Below are 23,002 nucleotides of genomic sequence, written 5' to 3'. Positions count from 1 at the left end.
TAGTAATGTGATATTGTTTATGAAGTTTATCGATGAACGCACAACAAAAACAAGATTGCTTTTTTGATGAGTTTAGAAACTCATTCAGGCAACACAGCTTCTCTCATTAAAGTGTAAGCAGGCCGAAACTTCTCTTAAATCCCTCGGATATCAACATAGAATGAACCTGAAATGGACTCGAACAGTTTAATGGAGTTTCAACATTGAAGTTGATCTTGAAATCTTCGCCCTTCAGAGGTCTTGTGTCTGTTGTGTGGAGTAAAAGGCCGAACCATTCGACAACAATCAACGCATTTAATTGATTGCTACTTGTATCCGAAGTGACATACCAGTCAGGCTGCCTCTTTGGGGTATCTCAGTGCACTGTGTTTCACTCTCAAATGTATACATGGTCTAGTTTGAAAAGGAAATATACATTTATGTATATTATGTGTTGCAAGCATATAGGAATGGATGAGAAATAGGATGTAACATTACATAATGGGAGATGAGAGGGAAAGATAAAATAGAGAGAGAGAGAGGGGGAGGTGAGTGAAAAGGGGTTAACGGATACACAAGTAGATATTTTGTCAAGTGAACAGGTGGGTGTTTCATAAAGCTGTTGGTAAGATAAGAGCGACTTTAAGAACGACTGGTGATCCTTTCTTGTGGTAAAGGGTATATTCATTGCCGATGGTTAAGCGCGTAAGAAAGGTTCACCAGCCATTCTTAAAGTCGCTCTTAACTTAGGAACAGCTTTATGAAATGGCCCCCAGGAATGGAACAAAAGAAACACTAAAACAATATGAAAGAGAGGGTAAAGTAGATGGAGAAAGAGCGGCAGAGGAGCCAAACAGAAAGAACAATTGAAGAGAGAAGGAGAAGGAGAGACGATGGTGATGATAAAATAATAGCACAGGTAGTGACAAGAAAACCATAGTGTAATAAAAGCAAAAGGAGTACAGATAAGAAATCAAATACACTTACAATATGAATAAGCTCATAAATCCGATAATATTTGAATAGTACTTTGGACATCTTCAAAAAAATACAAACCAATACCAGGTTTGACAGTTAATATAGCCAAGGCACATACATTATGGAATGAAAAAATACAAGAATTGAATTATGGTATGAAAGATATTTCTCAGTCAACCTGACTGAACTTTGAATAACCCTGGCTTGAAATTGTTGCGAGAAATGAATCAAATTAAGGATTTTATTAATTTGTCATCTGGGATTTTTTTCTCGCCCATTCTGTTTTCCTGATAATTTGCAAATTCCATGAAAAGAGTGTTCATGCCAAAGTAATTGCAGTAATTATATAATCAGATTTGATTTCCGGGCTGGCGGATACCGAACCAAATAGAAATTAGTTATATTTCTCATCGAGAGCTCGAGGGCTTTTAATGCATTGAATAAAAACGTATTCAGATTCTTTGGCCTATGACCAGATAATATCTGTTAACATCCTTTGGCCACTCACAAATGACCTGGGGGCGTATTCTGAAAATTGTCTTGAGAGAAATATTCTTGTATCTCCAGAGTCACAATAAAATCCGTATTCTGAAAATTCTTGTATCTTTTCTTGTAACTTTCGCTGAGCGCGTATGATGTCAGAGCTAGAATTGTGCGTAAGTTAAAAACGGTGCATAAATATCTATGTGCGCAAGATAACATATTGAGATATGTATTCTGAAAATTCTCTTATCTTTGCGTTCTATTAACTTCCTTGGAAAATACAAGAAAATTCACAAGAGGTAGGGGGCTATTGTAACTTAATGTTGCATGCGATATTTATCCATCTGCAATAATAATTTTTTGCTGCATCCCACATGAACATCGTGTTCTACAAAAGGAGACATTATAACGACAGATTTGTAGACTTTTCAGCAATTAAAAATTGGTATTCGAGATGATGAATCTTTCCAGAGAAAACATGTCTTTGAGAACAGCCACAAGTATTTTTAGCACAGAAGCGCACAAGCATAAGCGTCGGGGCGCAAGGAAATTACGCCTAATATCAACAATACGCTCAATTATTTTTCAGAAGAGACGCTTCTATTGGTTGACCTAACCATATAACAAGCTTATTGATTGGTTGATGATAAAATATTGGGCATGTCAGAGATAAAATAGGGGACGTCCTTACAGAGATAAGACAATTTTCAGAATACCGATTTGAGACAATTTTAGCGAGCTGTTATCTTACTGAGTTACAAGAATATTTAAGACAATTTTCAGAATACCACCCCTGATTGAGATCAAGTATTGAGTATATAATACAACGAATTATCCTATCGTGGACAAAAGAAGGTTCTAATGCACAGAGTGTGTAAAAAAGTTAGAATATCAGTTTGCCCCTCATGTTTCAGTCTCCAAACTAACTGATGATATGTCAGTGTCTCCACAGATACAAAACAAATTTCCTGAAATTCATGGACATTTCCTGGAATTTTCAAATTCTATTTAAAAAAAAAATCGGACAAAAACAAAGCAAGCCTAAACTTGGTCCAAGTGACCAAAATCAAGGAATTTAGCCCTTTTTGTTGAATGCACTTTTTAAAGATAGCAACAAAATTACAAAATGCGAGCACGGAGTGGGAGCAGAAAATTTTAAACTAGTATGAGGCAAACATTTCTTTAAATATAACATGAATATTGAAAGTTGCTACGTTTGATTGTATTTTAATTGTAATCTTCTGATTTCCCCGAATTTTTCCACTTCCCGAAAATTACCTGATGCTGATTCGGATTTCCTGGAATTCGGGAAAGTTCCTTCAAAGTAGAAACACTGTGATATGTCATTGAGAATAATGAATGAGTATTGGTCGGTCTGGAGTCAGTTATGTTGAAGCGACTGTAACACTGTACTCTGTACTCAGTGGCCTGTTAAATTGCACCATTACCAAGCAGACTTCCTCTTCTCTTAGGAATATCAAAGTACCATCCCTAAAAAGGATGTTAAACAGATACAATTCATATATTACTAGGCAATTACTGCTACACCAATTAACTATTTTCTAGAAATATATCCAAAGCCATTAGTAGTATCTTCGTCAATCTAGAGATTAGAGGACTTTGCATATCGATCAGTGAATCTGGATTAACTGGGGAAAAGGTGAGGAGGGGTGGTGGTGGGTGCCCATCCTTTATCCCCTATTTCCTCCATGCTCCATGTTACACCCTTATTCCTGTTGTACCCCCATAGGAGTTACATATTAAGGTGGTGCTCTCTGGAATGTAATGATCAAATGCTGGATCAATAGAGGAGGAATATCAATTGTGCAAAGTCTGAAAGCAGGGGCGGATCCAGGATATTTTAAAAAGGGGGGGGGCACATTTTCCTGAGGAAAAATTTGACAAGCCCCCCCCTCAAAAGAAAAGGTCTTTACTTTCAAAACGAAGGGGGGGGGGGCGCACTTCTGTTTCAACATCATTTTTACATTACAAATTGTAATTGTGCCTCTTAAGGGGGGGGGCACGGGCCGGCTTGCCCCCACCCCTGGATCCGCCAGTGTCTGAAAGTACACCCTATTTCCTGTTTTATACATGAAGGAACAGAAAGATGTAACATATGAAAAGAAACTTCATGCTGTGCTGTGTTGTGACTGCATTGATGATTTGATAAAGTCCACAAGAATTTCAAGCAAGGGAGAATGAAAAAACAAAAGAAAGTAATACAAAATGTGCAAACAAGTGAGCAAGTGACCTATAATTGTGCATGAAATAAACCACATGAAATTCAAATTTAATTCAATTTGTGTAAGTGGTGACAGAATATTAGTCATCATCAGTTGTAGGCTTATGTTATCTTTTTTCATTTAGGTTCTCCTCTGTTTGAAAAAAAGCAAGGAGAGCAAAAAGAAAATGTGCAAAATGTAAAAAAAAAGTGATTAAGTGACCTGTACCTTTGCATTTGAGTGGTGACAGAATATCAACCATCCTTTGCAGGCTTCTGCATCTGTTTTTCTGTAGGTTCTCTACTGTTGAAAGAAAAAGAAGTTTTTCCGTTGTGTGAACGGAGCTTGAAGTAGGATGGAACGTAGGTCCCTGGTATATCCTGTTACCGTTCATTAGTTCTTTATGGAAGCCTCGCTGTCGGTGCAACCTGTCGCTTGAATGAGAGACCCCTTTCTTTAATTCAGCCATGATGTTCCATTCATGTGCTGGAGAATGAGGCCAAGCGACTTCACATGCTGCCAACTTTTTTTCTTTCTCCGACATAACATGGGATGAAAATTTATCCCGAGGTGTGATGAATGAAAAGCGCCCATTGAGGGAATATTTCCCCTCTTGCATTTGTGGATTGCAAATCAACTTGGACTGCTACGCAATGGCATAACGAGGCAAACATTTTGAGGGTGCTAGACATGGCATATGGGACTAAATCTCTATAAAAACGCTGCGAGCAAGCAAAAAATTTGACCCTTTTAAAACGAAAATTTAATTTTGCGACAATTTTCAATATTCAATGTTCAGAATAATATCATATTTTACCACATTTTGTTTCCTTCTTTTTTTGTTTCCTTTGTTGGTTGTAAAGATTGGGAGGAGGGTCCAAGGCTTTCCATCTATACACCAGTGGTACAGCATTAGTGGTATACAAATGAGTGGGACTCTCTAGTACTCCTATACTTTGCACCAGTTTGGCAAAATACGTAATTCGACTCTTCAAGATTAAGAGAAAGAGAGAGAGAGAGAGAAGGGGGGGGGGAGAGGTAGAGAGAGGAGGGGAGGGTAAGGAGAAGAGAGGGGAAAATGTAATGAGGGGAGGAGAGAGAGGGAGGGAGAATAGTATGAAATAAAGAGTTACAGTCACACTCCAAACCGACTAGATCTATTACCTCGCAATGGCTTACCACCACTTGGTTTGGATGAGGTATTGTTGGTGAATTGAATTGAATTTATTAGAACTTCACTGGCAATTGCCAGTATTTTGTTCATAACAAGAAGTACAAAATGATACAAGACAAATATACAATGCAAGGAATATAAGCAACAACAAAAAAAAAAGTTGTCAAAAAGAAAAAAAGGAAAAAAAAAGAAAAAAGAAACAACTTGTAAATTATATACAAATATACACAATAAACATAGGAATTATTCGGATAGATATTTTGACAATGAATATAGAGACTGATATCCAAGAAAAGATAAAGAAAACATAAAGAAAGTGAGAGAGGAAAGGGAAATAAAGAGGAAAGAAGTTCGAAAATGGGGAGAGCGAGAAAGAGAGGAAGAATGAGAAGAATGGCATTACATGTAAACTCATTGTGTAAAAATATTGCAAATATATTACTTCAGAGTGTTTACCGGCAACGGCGTAGCCAGGATTTCATTTTGGAGGGGGCGGTAAATGCACGCAAAGCGTACCATCACTTACATTCGCGCGCTCCCTAGGGGGTGGGTGCAGGGAGGGGGAGTTTCCCCCTCCCGCGCGAAGCGCGAAGCTTTTGGTGTTTTATAAATTAAAATGAAAAGGAGCCGTCTCTAGCACCTATATCAGCTCCAATTCAGTTGACAATATTGTGATTTTGAACCTTTTTTCATGAACCTTGTTTTCAAAGTGATTGTGAGCGAACGCATAAGAAAGGAATACAATGGAGGAAATTAAAATGATAATAACTCCGCGCGAAGCGCGGAAGCTAAAGCGTTTCTTAAATTTTTTTGCCATGAAAAGGGTCCCGATAAAAGGGTATTCTCAAAGATATATTGAATACTTCCCTTGGAAAGATCAGATTTGATTACAAACAATTTAGCGACAGTGCATAACTCGCAAAACAGATCGAGGAGAAGAAGTGCATATGCCGGGAGGAAGATATTCCTCCCCGCGCAGAGCAATGAAACTCTGAAATTTCGAAGGGCGGACGTATCATCAAATGCAGATATCTCTAATACCCCATCGGCTCTAATTCAATTGATTTTCTAAGATTTTTGAACTTCATTACAAGGAAAATAGTGCGCAAAAAGTTGAAACTTCTGTGATTTATTGAAATAATATAAAAAACGATGCCTAATTTCTTTGACTTATCCTGAAGCGCTTCATTTTGAATTATAAAGAAACTTAAGTGTCATTCAAAATCTGAGTTTGCAATACAGGACGGGAGATGAATGTGCAGGGAAATGACATGAAGTTTAATAGAATTTGATAATAAATATTGTACTTTTTATTTAATACGACACGAATTTTATACCTTCCTCTTTTTAAATTAGGAACCTGTTTGCCCCAAAATTGTGGTTATTTAGTAATGAGCTGAAAAGCGGGAGAAGTTGACTTTATGGATTTGACGGCAGAAATTGATATAAAGATTTTACCCGCCCGGAGCCGACCTGTCCAGAAGTCGCGCGATCAATTAAAAAAAAAGATAACTTCATATACTTCGGCCTAACCTTACTCTAATTCCATGCCCTAATGTTTAGATTTGAACTTTAACTGGCAAGAACACATATAGCTGAGGTGGAAAAACAGGGTTAGAGAAAGGGTGGGGGAAACAATGGAGAACTTCAATATTATCATTTAACCGCGCGCAGCGCGGAAGCAAAATTCATATATAAATTTAGAGCAAGAGTGAAGGAGTTTCTCTTTTGAGAAAAAAAAAATAATAAAAAGAAAAAAAACACAAAGCTACCTTTCTTCCCTTTCCTCCCTTCCCTTTTCCTTTTCTCCTCTCTTTTTCCCCCTTCTTTTTTTTCTTTTTGGGGACGTTTTGGGGGGGGCGACCGCCCCCACCGCCCCCCCCTGGCTACGCGCCTGTTTACCGGTTGATATTTTTAGTACTTAGAAATCACCCCTAATAGCAATTATGCTTTGGACAAAAGAACAAAACAATTTAATCAAGGCTTCAGTTTCCAATTTCATGATGTAGATAAATTTTTCCTGGCACTCCATTTCAGTAAACCTAATATTGAAGGTAATTATCTTTTCAAAAAATCTTTACGCAAATCTTTATATTTGTTACATTTCATTATAATGTGTAACTCATCCCCGACAAAATTCAAATTACAATTGGTGTAACTGTAGCATTAATAGGGATTTCCCCCTTCTCTATTTAGGGATTTCCCCATCTCTATTTAGGGCTGTATTTAATCACGCCTTCTTGTTTTTTTTTTCACCTTAAAAACAATTTTTTTTTCAGAGACAATAAATTCGAATTGTAGTTACACGTTAGCAACTTTTTGTAACTTAATCTTCCATTTTACAAGTACAAAATTCTGAAAAGGGTATGGCATGCAATATACTAGTTTTTAACGACAACCACTCGCGTTCCCTTCACTACATAGAGAACTTCAATTAAGATGGAAAGTTATGCAGCTTAAAAAAACCACATCCCTCTCCTTAACTCTTCAAATAAGAAAGGGAAATTACTCATATAGTGACAATACAAGATGCTATGTGGAAGGGATTACGAAGTACAAATACTTCAGTGCCTGGCTATATTTGTTGCAGTGAATATGCTAAATTAGTTGATAAATCATAAATGTGCAGTATAAGGGAAGTGGGAGTCATGTAATGTACATCCGGATGATTTAGAAAATTAGGGTATACCTGGAGGTCATTTTGCAGTGATGAATGTCGATGAAGTCTTGTCGCTCCTCTTCTTCTATTTTAAGAAAAGAAAGGAAATGGAAAGTGGAGAAATAATGATAACACTGTTTGGTATTCAGAATGAAAATACACGATAACACAATATGATGGAATGATTTGATAAAGAAGTATTTTGGTAGCGTAATTTGGTGGAATAAATTGCTGTTACAGAACCAGTGTTTAAAAAGCACATTGTAAGCCTAACTATCACATAGCTGTGTAGGCCTACTCTGACTAATCTAATAAGATGACATGATTACTAGTTTAGTGTGTTTTATCACATTACATCATGATTCATTGCTTGCAAATTCAAAGGGCAGAAAACATAGAAAAAAGGGGTTTTGTAGAAGCAAACTAGCTTGATTTTGCAGTCTTCTTTGGAAGCAACATGGATTGGATATTTGGCAGTACAACACCTTGTACGATTGTCACACCACCCAAGAGTAAAGCTAACTGGTGGGTAAAGCTCCATTAAAATGAAAGAAGTTCAAACGGAAAGCTAACAAGAATTGAGAAGATATCTTTTGAGGTGTTTGATGAAGGGATATTATCAGGAATGGATTATAATTGAAATGGATGCATATTCATATTTATAAACATCATAAAAATTATAATATTCGTAATGTCACATGATGTTGCCAATGTGATCAATGTCATTGAATACACCTTCTTTTAACAGCTTCGAAAAGATAATACGAAAAAAGGTAATAGGGGGCAAGAAATTGGAAGGGAATCCCAACTTTTTGATAGTTCTGAGATGGAGAATGGGGTAAAAAAAGGAAAAGAGAACAATAGAAAATGGAATAACAATAAAACATGTCTCATACTTGAAGACATTTTCAACATAGATCCTTATTGACACCTCATTATACGTGCTTGCTCACGTCGTCCTACTCTTCTATAAGATGACCCCACTTAGCAAGCCCTATAGTCTGATGGTTTTAAAGGGGAACAACCCCCCTCCCGCGTTCCCCTCATTTTGAGTGCGCATTGCCCCGCGGCCCGGTTGTATCCAGTGAGTATCGGAGGCTCTTAGTGCATCCCCACCAGCAAGTATCGTCTTCTGTTTCTCCTACTTCGTCATACAGTCTCCCAACAAGGAAACACAAGCCCGTTGGTTGGAATTGAAAATGCGTCCGAACATTCACCCAAATTAACCACCTCGTCAATAAACTCCTGACAGTCCTTAACCCTAGTTTTCTCAGCCTTCCTTCTTCTCTGTTCTCTTTCTCATTCTTGTTAGATGTTATTTCTACGTCTCTTTACTTGGACCTAGAAATTTATTTTGAGACATTCCAATAAAACCTGCATCATTTCAAATGAATATTCAGGGGGGTGTTTCATAAAGCTGTTCGTAAGATACGAATGACTTTACGAACGACTGGTGATCCTTTCTTGTGCTACGTGATATCCCTATGTAATTGAGTTATGACCTAAGAACATGTTCCAATCGTGCGTGAAGTCGTTCGTAACTTTACGAACAGCTTTATGAAACATCCACCAGTTCTCTTTATTCTATTATGAGGCAATGAATTGGAGAGTTGAAGTCTTTCAGTTCAGATTTTGCCAAACTTTTGCTTTCATACATCACTTTACTATGTATTCTTAAAATTCATGTAAGTCAATGACTTTGTCACATAACTTCTTCCGTTTGATTTTTTTTTCCAGTGCCTCCCACTCATTTTCCTTTTCATTATTTTGGTGTAAACACATTTGAATCTAAATGTTGATGACCTTTTCTCATAACTTGTCTCTTTATTTTTATTTCTTTGAGCATGTCTTTCCCCCATTTTCTCTTATTCTTTGTAACGTTCCCTAGTGGGTCATAAAATATTGTTTGAAGACGACATGTGTCTCTTCCCTGTCCTACTCATAGTATCACCTTTCTTTTTCTGCATATTAAAGCTACCATAGCTATTAGCCCTGATACTGCAGTTCTTTGGATCACTCTCCCTTTTCACCTTTCACTAACCCTCTGCGTCGATTCTAATTCATCAACTCTTCACTTACTATTAATTCCGTCTCTTGTTTCCAATCACCATTACTGGTACCGAGCTCATTGCTAACACGTTTGGATGTTTCCGCAAAAAGAGCCCCAAATTTTAGCCTAATCCCTTCTCTTTTGTTCATCAGAAGTGCATCCTTGTCTCAGCTTCTGTCATTTCTTGTTGACTGTGAAAAGAGCATAACCTCATACGCTGTCAATGTTTGAAATAATGAATTTGGGGAACACCGTTACTATCATCACAGCAGAAAAAAGAAAAAAATAACAAAACAAAACGTAATTGAAAAAAAAAATTGTTACAGAAGAAAATATTACTCTAATCTTTTTATAAATGGATATTAATAAGTTATAGAAGGTTCTTTGGTGTGATATTATGGACAAGGCTTAGATTAGGTAAGAAGCAGCAAATGAGAGAGAGAAAGAGACAGAAAGAGACAAAGGAGGGGGAGAAAGGGGGAGGGGGATGAGAAACAGAGCAGAGAGATAGTTTGATAGAAAGAGAAGGGTAAATGGTTAAGAGAAGGATATGAAAAAGATAATGAGAGAGAGAGAGAGGTAGAGAGAGAGTGATGGAGGAAGGAGAGAGAGTGATAGAGAAGTGTAAAAAAAAATCCATATTTTATTGTTCCAAATTCATTCTAAAGTAGAAATACTCCAAAAATTATTTTTGCCCAATTGATCTTGGGCCTGACAGCCACTGTGCAGTGCCAGATTGATATAGCTCTATCCCTTGAACTGTTGAATGCCAAACAGGATAGCAGCAACTCCCATCTTTTACCCAGGCTTTGAACTCCCGACCTCCCGTTCGTGATACGGATGCTCTACCAACTGAGCCTACACACCGGTGTGTAAAAAGAGGACTGAAAGGAGAGAGCAGAAGAGAGAGAGAAAGGGGGGAAGAGATGAGACCAGTATTGGTAATTAACATGGTGAAAATCATGATAAGTGAGATCTTGTCATTTGAGAGTCAAAAGGTGTTAACTCTGCATGATATATTGAATTAGGAACCTTTTAGCCCCAATACTACGAGCTTGACCTGCATCGTGAGAGTGCAACATGAAGAGTGAGAAGCAAGAATGAACAGATTAGAAAGTATGAACCTTGCAAATATAAATTGCATGGAAAGAGAAGATATCATTTGGAGAAATTTCATAGTGGAGTGGGAGTCGCAAGGACAGATAGAATAATTGGAGGATGGAAAAATAAGAAGGAAAGATGAAATAATGACAAGGTGAGGAGTGTTGGTCTGTCTGAGATCCCATTCTTATCTAATATCTTAAACCAGTTTAGTGTCTAGTGAGTACACTGTCTTGAATGGTTCTTAAGTGGTCTTCTAAACCAGTTTGGGAATCCACCTTGCAATGAGGTTTTCAAGGGTGCTTTAGCTTGTCCTCATGAACGTGGTTTAAGCATTTAAACAGGACTCAATTGTTCACCCGGAAGTGCTATACTCTATGCATGTTTGGCGTGCTAATGTGTACATAGGGTGCAATTGTATGCAAAATACTGCTAGTGCATGCACTCTTTTATGTTCATCAGTAGTTTTTGGATATCGTATTTCCCATATCGATATAATTTTTTCCATCAAACTCTTGTATTGTCTTTCCTCGGTCTCGGTCAGCTATGGTTCCAAATCTCGCATGAAACAAGTGACTCCACTGTCAGTGTTCCAATAGCAACAAGACCAAGTTAGGTGGTAAATTTAAGTGGTTTTGAAAACTGTTCGAGTGATCATTATGAGAATTCTAGCAATGCAATAGTTTTTTAACAGGTTTTGCAAAGTATTTGAAAAACATGTTCAGGAAAGTAGAGGAGAATGGAGTCCATGTTCAATCCATACCCCTTTTTGTAATCTCACTTTCTCAGTTAATTCTCAATCAGTTTCCGTTTCCCATCTGTTTTGCCTAAATTTCCCACCTTGTGATGTACGATGTCTCTGATGCACCTTATTTTACACTTATTGATCTCGGAGGATTGTTATTATAGAGGTAGCGTAGTTTCGCCTCTGCTATCGGTTCATCCTTTCATTGGGGTTTTCAGCATCGGTATCACTGTGTTTGAAATGCTATCATGGCATCCCTTTGGGTGTTGTATGCTAAAACAAGAACATTGCCAGGAGTTAGAGAGAAAATGAAAGAGAGAGAGGGAGAGAGGGTGGTGAGAGATGGGAGAGAGAACGAGAAAGAGAGAGAAAGGGGAGAAAGGTATAGAAGCAAATAGAAGTGAGAACTAGAGAAGAGAGAGATGGTATGAGTGAGTGTGTGGGTGGGTGAGTGTATAGGAGACAGAGAGAGGAGACAGACAGAGGGGGAGAGAGGAAGAGAGGGAGGGGTCTTCAAATAGAATTGCATGGGTATCACCGAGTTTGAATGTTTACAATATAACCCCAATGGGAGAATATAAACAAAGAGACAGAGGAGAAGGAGAGATGGGTTTAAAAGGAGCGAACGAGAAAGGAAGAGTGAGGAAAACAGGTGAAAAAAGGTGTTGGTTTGGGGAGATATAGATAGCAAATTAGTTTTAGTGAAGGAGCAGACAAGGTGATGTTAAAGAAAGCATTGAACTTGATACATGTAAAACTAATTTGTGCTACCCAATATAAAGTCAGTAGCCTCGGGTACCTGCCCTTACTTGCCTAATATTGGCAACCTCGTATTTTGATCAACTACTCTAAGTGTTTTTGCACATTCTAAGTTCTATGAGAGTAATGTTAAAACAATAGCTTAAGAAATTATTATTTTTTGTATACAGTATATGTATTTTTATTAATGTTTTCAATTTCTTTCTTTTTTTATCTCTTTCATGCCATCTTCTTTTGATGTGAACATACTGGTCTTCTTCACGTGTCTGCTTGCTATCATAAAACAGGTGAGTTCATACTAATGATATCAAAAAATTTACATATCTTATTTAGAATATAGTGTGAAAAAAGTACAAGATGAACAAAAAGATTGCAAGAAACTTTGTGTATGTATGTATGTATGTATGTATGTATGTATGTATGTACGAAAGTACGTACGTACGTACGTATGTATGTATGTGTTAGAGAGAGAGATCTGTTTAGGCAGAGAAAGCAATTGAGAGCATATAAGATAGAAAGTAAAAGTGAGGTTTGAGAGAGATAGATATAAACAAATGAGAACACTAGATAAATTGCAAGAAAGATTGTGTGTGTTTGTAGGGGGGGTATGAGAGAGAGAGAGGGAGAGGGGGTGATAGAAATATAGTGACACAGAGAGAGTATGTGTGTGTGGGGGGGGGGGCTGTTAGCACAAAACGACGGTTCAAGAAAGGTATGTCAAGGTGGCTGGGGAGATGGATCTAGAGCCATAATAGGATCCATCACTCCTCGAAGTAGGGCGAAGTGAAAACCGATCACCGACCTGTTTTACCGTCCCTGCCCTCTCCACGAACAAGTATCCATGCTGAACATTGATTTTTCCTTGAGGTCAGTGGATTGTCAATGAACATCAAAGCTTGACCACCATCGTTGAATGATTTCCTCTACCGTCAAGCAGTTCACTCTCCTACTCTTTCTGGAGAAACATATCACCTCCTGTCAGGTCTTGCCCTGTTTTTCACAAAGTATGCCTTTTGCGGGCAGGCTTTAAGAACTAGATTGAGAGATAATCACGATTTATAGAACACCTGTTTTGAAACAGCCATTTAAAGGTCTATTCTATGTAAACCTGGGAAGAGAAATAAACATAAAGCAAGTTCATATTCCTCTTTTTTATTGTAGTTCGAAAGAAGGTTTAACCGTTCATTTTCAGTATTTAACTGTTTTATTTTGTATAGACTTGAAATTATTCATTATTATTTTGTTGGTATGTTTGTATGAATTATGGACCGAATGCAAATTAATGAGTTACATCTTTAGACTTTTTACATAGTTTGCCTATATTTTTAAATCTCAACACAGGTGTAATAAATGGGTACCTGGTGAGTAGATATGCCATAATTGCCCAAGTGCCCATTTAGCGTAACCATGCTATAGCCTGGGTAATAGTATACAGCGATTAGAAACATTGCATAAAGCGCTATAAAAATATTGCATAGTAGTATTGTAACCGAAAGACAGCCAATGGATCCCTACACATGGCATGGCCGGTCAGTGCCACTTTTTAGTCCAGCTCCATATAAGTACATACAGTTCTCTGAAAGACAGTGCATGCTAATTCGTATTAATCAGTTTACCAGGCAGAACAGGCCCCCCCCCCCTCACCCTGCAGGGCAGTGCCCGATGATTCCACGAAAGGGATCAAAGGTCACCCACACTCCAACTCCACCGACTCTTCAAAAACTTCATTGCCAGGACTCTCAAGAGGGTTGTTTATCAAAGGTGTCGCCAGGAAGTTTTTCCATCTATCCACGGCTATTTGATCTCATCTTCAGTTTTCAATTACCAAAGTCAACCTCGTCAGCGATGTTCCATTGCTGTTTTAGAGGGTCCAGGGGACCGTTTCATAAAGCTGTTTGTAAGTTAAGAGCGACTTTATTAATGACTGGTGAACCTTAAGCTCGGTTAACACTTGCACGCATTGTGGTTCTCGTATAGTTTGTGCATGGGCACGCACTCATGCGGGCCGATGCGCGAACTATGCGTGCCAGCTTGCGGATAGGTGCGTGTCAGTGCGTGAAATGCGTTCCAAAATTGTCAACATGTTGAATATTTTGGCACGCATTACAAATTTGTGAACTGTTCGTGAACTATGCGCAACCTAGTCGTGCCACTGCGTACCACTGCGTGGCATCGAAATAGAAATTTTGTGGCGCAAAAAATAGTAGGCACAACCCCTGGGGTAGTGGCACTCAGTTCACGACTAGTTCACGAAAGGGTAGCGCATACTTTGCGCATGGGCTAAGCATACTTCACGCATAGTTCGTGAATGATATGCACAATATTGTGAGTGCAGACCATGTGATCAACGTAGAGGATGTCAACACCAGAACGATGGAATATTTATATTTTTGCTAGAAACGTCACAGAATAGGGTGTCAAGAATATTTGCTGAAAGCACGTGGGACAGTGCGTGAATACTGCGTGAACTATGCGCGAACTATGTGCAAACAATGCGCAAACCTGTCGTGTACGAGTCGGGACAATGCGTGAACTGATATAGCCAAGTCGTGCCACAAAGTGTCCCGCACTGGCACTCATCAATGGGGGGCAATGCGGGCACCACAATGCGTGCAAGTCAACCGGGCAATAGGCGCTAAATAATCACCAATAAACATTTAATGGTGAATATCATTTACCACAAGTAAGGATCACCGGTCGTTCTTAAAGTCACTCTTAACTTACGAACAGCTTTATGAAACACCCACCAGGGGTGTTTGAGAAAAACCGTCTGTAAGTCACACACAACTTTAGACAAAACTAAAACTCAAAAGCATAGGTTAACCTGACAAAGGTCTCATTTAAAAAATATTCTGAAATTTGGTTCATGTTGAATTGTATTTATTATTGTTCGTATGGATGAAATACACTCAGGAACAAAAAGAAATATCAAATTCCTGCAGACACATTCAAGATATCTATGACTAAAAAAAATCATAATTTAGTAAATCTCCTGGCGAGATTAATATACATGTAGCTATTGTAGTGTATGGGCTGAAATTAAGATAGTGTATGGGCTGAAATTAAGATAGTGTTTCCAGTCACTTAATAGTTCACTTTTTGAAGCACTTAACCCGTTGACTACAGAATTCTGTGATTCTCATAGGCTTTGTACAGGGATCACCAGATTCCAGTAGGCAATGGGTTAATGATTATTTTTGAGCTTTTTTTCTGTGCTACATATTTATAAGATATTGCCGACACAGCAGAAAAGCGGGACCTTGCTGCTCAGATTTGTAAAAGTCACCCACACATTTCAAGGGGTTCTTGGGTTCTATATCAGATTCTCCATCAGTTCAAAGTCCATTCTTAGGCTTTGAATTTTGATGTTTTTATGAAAAATTCACATTTTATAGGACACATTTTTTATTATATAGCACAAATAGGGGATTTTTTTAAAAGCCACAAAATTTATCTAAGGCAAATCAGACGGGCATTTGAGATAGGGTGGTCTTTGGTTAATTTATCCTTCGTTTTAGCTGATTATTATCTTTGTAGAACAAATTCATGGCAAGAAGCCTGCGAAATTCATTATTTTACAGTTACACTTTGTAAAAATATAATTTAGCCCATGAAAATGTTGTAGCTGTGCATACATTTTAGAGTCATATTTCTACAAGTTAACAAAGCAATCCCTTTGTTAACCAGTTTTCACACCAATGCATTTAAGAAAATTTTTATTTTCTTTTCACCCATTGTGCTGTTGATAACGTAGGCTCAAGTCATTATTTCTACACAGGCAATGATATTTTGTCACTCTCTTGATTGATCTATGCTTGTTTCGGAGCTGACTTCTTAACCTTCTGTTGGAAATTGATATTTTATTGTTTTCGATTCAGTGATCCTTACGGTTAGTTTCCCCCCATGCGCCATCAGTGGGGGAGTTTCTCATTTCATGCAAGATGATATTTCAACCTGGCGAGGAAAAGTCATTATCATTGATTATTCATCAAGCCTGAAGAATCTTTAGTTTGTTGTACCATGCCAGTAAGTCTTTGTCACAGTTGCAACTGCACATCAGCAGTAAAAGGTCATGGGCAATTCCGTACGCGTCGTCCGGGACATTTTGACAGCAATGTATAGTCTCTTAGCTGAGTGCTTGAGCAGTAGAATTTTCTTTTTTGTCAATGATAAAGTGAAAAACTGGTAACCAGCAAGAAACGTTTGTTATGGGTGAATTAAAGCTGAAAATGTTGTGTGTCATTCGGAACTCAGAAATGTCCCCTACGACACACAACATTTTCACTCCTTATTCACCTATGGAAAACATATTTTTGTCAGTTGTCATATTTTTACATGACTTACCAGTAGTACTTTAATATTACCACAAAGCAAATTGAAGTTCCTCGTTTGTTTGGACAGCAGGTGAAAAATATTGTGGAAATGGCTGATTTTCTAGCATGGAATTGCCCTCATTCGAGATGAAGCATCAAGGTGGTTTTCTCCGACATTTGATGTATTCCTTTCAAAATATTATTTTCATCACATCCCCTGGAGAGTAAAAAAAATGTTCATAATCATTAATATTTGACAAGAGTCCGAACAATAGTCAGTGTGTCAAAACTGGATAATACAAGAAAACAGTTCCCAAATTTGATCCCTGATGTATTATAGTCACCTGTTCTATGCGATGTCTCTCTTTTGTAGGATTTGAATACCACAGGAGATGCTATGTCAGGAAAGGTTATGCAACATATTCAGTTGAAGGGTTTTAATGCTCCCCTTAATGAAAAATTGAAAAAGTCACTCGAGAAAAGTTGATCATGAGCTTACTGCACTTATGCTATAGCAATTAATGTCCACATAGCATGAATAGGGACTTTTTGATTTTCACATCCACTAGTGGACAATTGTATTAGGCTGCATTATATTCTTGGCATGAAAAGGTCGGTGGAGTGAAGGGATTGCTTTGCACTGAGCAGGGGCAAGCTCACACAGCCTGTTCAGTCTCCTGGTGAAAGACATCATGTGGGGAAAATCTATGTCATTGTCACAAATAGTTGCTATGCCAGGCTCCCAAAGTCAAGTATGGGCATGGACAATGTCTCTCTTTCCTTCACTGCACCAATTTTGTATATATATATATATATATATATATATACACAACAAAAAAAGTAAGTCCCCCCTAAATCAAATTGCTGTAACTTTTGAACGGAATTATTTTGAGATATGATATTCCGTAGGTGGTTTTCTACACTCATTAAAGAGAAATTCCAGTAGTTGCAGTAAACACTGATTTCATGAGAAAGTCTGTAAAACCAGGCTTAATTGTCAGTATATCATCGAGGATCTAGATCTGGTACAGTTACATAAACTGAACTTTGTGAAATCTTGAAATCTACGCTGAATAATGTTCAGACTGAACTTCCCCAACACAGATAAGCGCACGTGGGACAGTGTATAACTATTGCTTTGAGAGTCGGGCCCGACGCTCTACCCGAATCCTGTGCTTATTTGCTGATTTCTCAGCAATTACACAATTTCTTCCAGAATCCTTTGGCACATGCGTTTTATTTATACAAACAGACACTTTGGTGGTCATTTCATTGGATTCTGTACGAACTCATTTTGATATCGTTACCAAAACTCGCATTTACCTTTAAGCAACTCCTGGAGAAAAATAAGATTGATCGGTTGATTCATGCATGAGTAATTAAAGATTGAATTAAAAATGACAATTTTTAAAAGTCACAAGAGTCGTTTTTCAGATTGTGCAAATACAAAGTTGGGCAAATGTTGTCTTTAGGTGAATTTTATGGTGTTATGCTGTTTTATTATCCATCATTTAGCCACTCCACACACAATTTTGATATCATATGTTCATGGTTGAGTGAGCACAATGTATTGCAGGGGCCGCGGAAGCGGGGGGGGGGGGGGCTGGGCAGGGACCTTCAGTCCCCCCCTTTTTTTTCCAAAAGCATGTAAAAAAATGTAAAAATGACCATACGTTTGTGATTTTTTGCATGGTCAGCTCCCCCCCCCCCCCCCCCACTTTGAAAACCCTTCCCCGGCCCCTGTATGACGTATCATCATAGGGGTTTATGGTAGTATCCTCTACAACTTGTTAGATCATGTTAAAATTTGAAAATGTTGGTGGCTCCCCCCATTATAGGCCCCTCCCCCATTTTAAAATTCTGGACCCACCACTGATTTGTCCATAAATTAAACTGATCATGAGAAATTGTTAGGAAAAGAATACATTTATGCAGTGTAAAGAGTATTCATTCCTAGGTTTTCGAATGTGCTCGCTCAACCATGAAAATGTTTAAAGTTCGGAAAGTGAGTGGTGATAGAAATGATGTATGATAAGAACATTAGCAATTAAAGTCTTATTTGAAACCGAATTTGCCCCCAATATTCACTTTATTACCCTTTAAAATGAGTCTGTGACATTGAAAATACCAATTTTCCCACTTTGATGCGTGCTCACTCATCCATAAATAAACAAATCGATTTCACTTTCGCACAGAATTCTGCCCATAGGTTGATAAACATTACTGCCAAATGACATTGCTAAAGACAGCCGTGAAAAAAAGTTCCACCATATTGAATAAGGGGTTACTTATTTTTAAACATGTGCACCCATAATGTACACAAGTCTATGAGAGACGAAGTCAAAATTTTAACAAATATGAAATGAGGGGTTCTTTCATGGATGGTTTTTGTTACTTCTGCCAATAGATATTTCATGAAATTTCGTACATGGCTTCAGAGTAACACTATCCAAAAGGCGCGCACACCAAAATAACCATTCGATACGACACAGAGTGGGGCCAAGGCCTTGAACTTTCTTCTCATTTGCATAATTTTCAAATATTGTGTGCTCACTGATGCATTAAACGTCGGGATTTTCATAAAAATCAAATCAAATGAACTATGCAAGGAGGTTTGAGACAGATATCCATAGTAACAAATTGCATTTTTTCCAATAACGTACAGACGAGCTAATCGCATTCCACATGTTCATTCAAGCGTGGATATTTAATTAAACGCCTTTGAATCATGGAAGCATGTTAATTGGTAATGAACATAACGAAAAAGTTGAGAAAAGATCATTTTCAGTTCCCAAAATGAACCAATACTTGCCTATGATATTTGAAAATCGTATTTTTTGTTTTCAATAAATGTTCATTGTACCGTGAAACGATAAATATTGTTGAAGCAACTCTTCCAAAAATAACTGTCATCATATCATATTCTATCATGTTTATTGATATAAATGTGTAAAAAATCAAATTATAGCAAATTTGGACTTGTGTTTATTCAACCGTGAAATTTAGCCAAAAAAGTTGTATCGTCTTTTAGAGAGTACCTTTTACAAGCCTTCTGACGATTTTTTATGATGAGAATGTGGAATTAGTTCCAATAAAATGGAATCAAAGTCATGATATTTGGCTTGTGACTTTTGAAAAGTGACATTTTTGCCTTCTGACGGTGCTCACTGAAGCATGAAGTGAAATACGTCCATAACGTTTACTCAGAGGGTAGCTTATAAAATTACCTACACGCTCATGTAAAAATATATTAAAAACTCGCATTGGTTCGGAAATTATTGATGTTTGTTTAAGGGGGGACTTACTTTTTTTGTTGTGTATATATATATATATATATATATATATATATATATATATATATGCCTACATCCTATGAAAGGGCAAAGTCTATGAATGGGTTTATTCCGTCATAATACACATATAGACGTAAAGACAAAGGTAGAGGGCGTTAAGGCGCATTACGAACAACGAAAGAATACCAAAAAAATTGCCTTAAATACAGATGTAGAGAAATATATATATATATATACCATGAACACAAACAATGATATATATAACTTGTGTTTCAGTCTGTTAGTGGATGTGCAAATTGAAATATCCCAATCGGAACTTAAACTTGGAGACTCATGATTTACAAGTTTTCTTTTATTTTCAGCACTTGCAGGTAGACTAATAGTTTGGAAATTGTCAGTTTACAATTTGTCCTATAACCACAAGTAAGCTTTTGGCTTAAACTGAATCGTGTCGGAGCTGCGGGGCATTTATGAGCCTTAACTTGCAGTTTAGGTGACTTATATCATTCTGTCTACAAGTTAAACTTCAGGTACTGTAGGCAGCATGTTTAGTTGGCATGTACTATCTAATGACTACCTATTCCTTGGGAACGATTCATTGATTGTCATTCTTTAATGAAGTATAATGGATTTTTATTGGTTTGAGGAATCAGAATGTCTTGGTAGCATCAAGTCTTGAGACCACAAGCAATGTACAAAATGTTTCCACTGCCTTTTATTGGTATCTGTCATGCATCTAGCTCGTGTCAAGGCAGCCAAGATTTTCCCCCGATTCCAGCTAATTGTTTTTGTGGAAAAGAAAACCAGAGTTAATAGCCTCAAGAATCATTTTAGTGGTCATGGCCTTTCAATTGAATGTGTCTATATACCTTTTATCATCTTGAGTCAGTGGTTTCCCACTTGCAGTTTCTTCCCCTCTCCAATGAACAAACAAAACCACAGCTTGAATCATACTAGGTATTATTTCACTTAGTGTCTAAGCTAAGTTCGCTTGAATGCAAAGAAGTTTATGCTTGAGTTACTGAAGTACTCATTTCGGGTTTAAAAAGCCCAACATTTTATCCAAGATGCTTTTAAAGCATAGTTTTAAGATTTCTAAAAAAAACTTTTTAGCATAAAAGTTGAATGTGATGAGTCAAGAGGCATTTCCTAGAAAGACACCTCTATTTAAAAACATTTGAGTTAATTTGTACATTTATGTGCGAATGATATAAAAAATGTATTTGAAAATGTACTTCAAATAATTAATGTTTTAATTGATTTGTGGATAAGAATGGTTCAATGCATAGATACATAAATATAAATAAAATTAGAAATAGCATTAAGTGTGTGAATAATCAATTATGGTGATATTTGTAAAAGGGTGTAAAACATGGCAGAATTGTCGTAAATTCTGTCATCCTTTTTTAGGCTGAACAAGGGTTCCTACCCCTTACAATAGTATGTGAGGCATAGCTCACACAATCATTTCTGCTGTTGAATTCATTAGTCTTAATATTACATGTTGATAATAAAAAGGGAGGATACTTTTATATTCATCGGATGCCAGAATTAATGAAGGAAGAACGTGGTATAGCTGGATTGGCCCATATTCTGCAGCAATAATGTGATTCCAATGTGAATTGCCATTTAATTTGTTTGTCCCATCTCAAGGGTTGCTCAAATATTTATTCTTCATATCATGCAGGTCCTCTCGGCAGGGCCCATGTCTGTCTGGAACGTAGCTCAGCAAATTGACAAGAAATCGATGGGAATGTTGCCTCCACTGTATGTCCCGCTTCTGTTTCTAGGATGTTTAGATAGCACATATATAAAGAAATCTGTGACGTTACTTGACCATCAATATACGGGACAGGAAAAAAACATGGATATTGGTATGACAGTCCTATTATTAGACTTTTTTATATTGGATATTTTGATGTGAAGGTGTGGAAGAGAATGTTACATGTAAAGTATAAAAAAGTTTAAGAAAAAAAATTGATGAGAGTCATTTTGATTGAAAGAAAAACAAAATGGAAGTATTTTATTTCATTTATTTCCATTTCCAACATTTGCAATATGTTTTATTTCATACAAATTGATACATAATCAATAAAACAGGGAAAGTTTACATACACTAATGAAGATAACCATACAAACAGGTTGGGAATTAGATGGCTGCTAAAAAGTGGAGCTTGTAGCGTGCAGCTTCCTATTGAAATATTTGTATAAACAGTATAAACAAATACACAAATTACAATTTCCTCCATATCTAAATTTATGGGGCGATAATAATACTAATCAATAGGAACTAATATTAATGACAAATTGATATGTTATTACTTTACACATGAAACTGGTGTTTTTTGTGAAAAGGCATTAATAGGGCATTGGAGTTATAAAGAAGTCTGTTTAATAAAGAGTTCTTGGATATTTAAACTTTTGTAAGTTTCATAATAAACAATTTAGGTTTCCCTTTAATGAAAATATGCGTTTATAAAGTCAGTTCATAAATATCATACTAGATTTATATTATGTTTTGCAAAATATACAAGCCACCTGAATGTTAATGGCAGTTCATGAAATATTGAGCAAAACAATTAAACAGATAATTGTGTTTGATAATTTCCTTTATTTTAAATCTGATATTTGACAGAGAGAGGAAGAGGAAGAGAGAGGGGGGGGGGGCAAAGAAAGTGAAAGAGAAAGGAAGAGAGGGAGGGGGAGAGAGGATTCAAAGAAGAGATGGCAAACCACACATGAAGGTAATGAATTGTCAATGCCATGTAAAATGCATCCCATTTGCCTATTAGAATTGCATTTAACCACAGTAAAAATGTTATATTGATATATGTTGCATTTTTAGCCCAGTTATCAGTCATTGCACCATTGTTGCCATGGCAAAGGTAAATTATCACATGGTCTAATCACGTTTCATTTACAACCAGACTGTCTGACCATTTAGTCTAATTCCCATTTGGGATATATTCATTTTGTTAATAACACACCTGGTTTGGCACCACTCAGTCTAAAAAGATGAACTGTTTATGAATCTAAATATTTTATGATGTTCGAAAAAGTTATTAGACAAAGTTGAAATTATACCATCTGAGAATTAGACTAATTGACAGATAGCCCAAACGAGTATTAGATCAAATAATTGTAGACCAACTTGCAATTAGACCGAAATTATAGCAGACCAATGGCCCGTATTCTGAAGTTGGGTTTAACTTACACCATGGTGTAACACTGTGCTAAAATTATGGG

The sequence above is a fragment of the Lytechinus pictus genome, chromosome 15, assembly GCF_037042905.1.
Source record: "Lytechinus pictus isolate F3 Inbred chromosome 15, Lp3.0, whole genome shotgun sequence".
Taxonomy (NCBI): Eukaryota; Metazoa; Echinodermata; class Echinoidea; order Temnopleuroida; family Toxopneustidae; genus Lytechinus; species Lytechinus pictus.
This window is presented reverse-complemented; position numbering follows the sequence as displayed.